We start from the raw sequence: 2511 nt of genomic DNA on the forward strand, positions 1-2511 counted from the left end.
GTTTGCACTCCAAGTAAAGAAGCAGCTCTGCTCAGTTTTTAGGAGAAAAACCTCAATAGTAACGTTTTCCCGCCTTTTTAACGAAATGGACTTTGCGCCCTTTTCTGATTATCTCTATCCCCAGTTATAGAATACCTTATACAGATTTTTTTGTTTGTTTTGTTTGTGTATGGCGGATGCCTTCTCTGTCCCCTTTATCCTCTCTTGGATGAAGCATAATGAAAATACTCGAATAAATATGGCTTCACAAATTTTTTTATTTTTACATTGTATTACAATGGGAGTGAGAAGCATGCAGCACTAGCTTCACTGCACAATGTCAGAGCACTAGTTAGTAGTAGGTGCAGTATATACAATGTATGTACAATGAAGTTGATACTATCATAGCTAAAGCTAGATATACAACATCACCGCCCACTCTGATTTCTGATTTCTGCTACTGGTCTGTCCTTACAGGTTTGGTGTTTGGGGAGGGTATATCCTTTTATCAAAAGCATATAACCCCAAAGGGGTTATATGCTTCTGCTTTTATTCATCAAATGGCTAGAATATATTTTTTAAAGAAATAGTTTGAACATGGGGAGGGGGGAAATAGAGAAAACAGACACCTTTCCTGTCAGCAATAAAGAATAAGACTTTGGCCATTGGGTTTGGTCTATGTGTTTGCACAACCTCAAAGGGTGCAGAGAAATGTAGGCAACTTGGGGCCTGACAACCCCTTGTAAAATGTTTAGCAGCTGCTCCCAGGACTATGAAAAACAGCACATTATATTCATGATGAGGTGCCAGCAGCCAAATTTTCCACTTGGATGCACAATAACATAAGTCTTAAAACTGCACACACAATTGCAAGCACAGCCTTGAGAGCTATTCTGTGTGGAATTATTTTAGGCTCTTGCCTTCAATATACGGTATACAGTCAAACTTTCTACACATATCCTTTATGTTTTGAATGCTGAAAAATATTTTCTTCATCTTGAGTAAAATATCAGAATCTTGTATCAAAACAGATCATGCCATAATCATAACCATAAACTTTCAGCCATATAGTGTTTACAATATTTGTAAAGACATGCCTAGGAAATATACTTTCTTGTACAAGACTCAAAGAGCTCTTATCATCAAGGCTTCAGCAAATTAAAATACATGATGTTCAGCTGCTTAATTGCCACATTTCCTTTTAGATAATGTGACAAAGCACAAAATTCATACAATGCAAAAATTTTACAGACTGTAGTTCACAAAGTGTCTTTTCATACAAACTAAAACTTTGGGTCTGGTAAACATCTGATAAAAAAATAGGAAGAAAAGAATTTTTATACAGCTGTTGCATCTCATTAGAATACTGTACCTACAATGTAACCATTCATAAAAAATTCATACACTAAGAAAATATCTCTTATTTTACCAGTCTTAAAAACCCACTACCCTTAGTAATGTAGGCCTTCATGTTACTAAGCCTGTATCAAATACTAAAAGTTATTAAACAGGTATATGTAACTGGTGCAAAATAATATTATTCTTGAAAGGGAAGATAAAATGAAATAATAATATTATTAATGGAAGTAAATAGATGGTAGAACACGGAAGGGAAACTACAATGATTATATTGCTGAAAGAATGAGATCCAGTCTGACTTACCCTATGTACATTCAAGACCAACAGGCCATTTTACAGTTGTGGGCTTGGTGTCCAAACAAGTTGTAGTCTTTGAGTGAATGTGAGGCTGAGGTTGATACAAATTAAACCTCCTTCCTTTTCTTATAAATGTAAATTTTGTTTAAAAAACACTATTTGCATAAAAAAGACAGGATGTACATGTTGTGGTTCAATTTTATCCTTGGTTTAATTTTTATTTTCCTTTGTTTTGGGGTATGGTAATGTATGATAATGAGTTTAGAACAAAGGAAAATAAAAATTAAACCAAGGATAAAATTGAACCACAACATACATAACAAAGAAGGAGGGGTTGTATCAAAACAACGCCAACTCCAGCCTTGACTATAACTGGAAAATAGGCTATTATTGCTTTTCCTTTAGTTTTAGATGCAGATGTAGTGTTTGCTTATACTATGGACTACATTTACATGTATTAAATAACCTATAAAAAGGTAATTAACTCTAGTACATGTATAGGGTGGGTCCCACCTTTAGCATTAATTACAGTCAGGGTTTGCAAATTTTATTGATGAGTGGAGTCAGTGTGACTTCTGCTTCACAAATTTTGGAGTCATTTTGGAATATTTGGAGTCAAGTACAGGAGCCGATTACTTCCTGTCAAGTATCACAATGAAAAAAGCCAGTTTCAGACTTTCCATCACATGGCTCTAGCTGTGGCGGTCCGCTGACCTGGAAAGCTCAAATCCATGAGGGCGGTGATGGCGGTGATGGAGTAAACTTTGATCGTAATTTACCCTCTTCCTGTTTTGTCATACAGTATAATTCTTTAATTTCGATGATTTAATTAAGGTTTACAACATTTACAATTAATGTAAATTGTACTTGTTGCAA

This window comes from Porites lutea, chromosome 13, assembly GCF_958299795.1.
Source record: "Porites lutea chromosome 13, jaPorLute2.1, whole genome shotgun sequence".
NCBI classification, from domain to species: Eukaryota; Metazoa; Cnidaria; class Anthozoa; order Scleractinia; family Poritidae; genus Porites; species Porites lutea.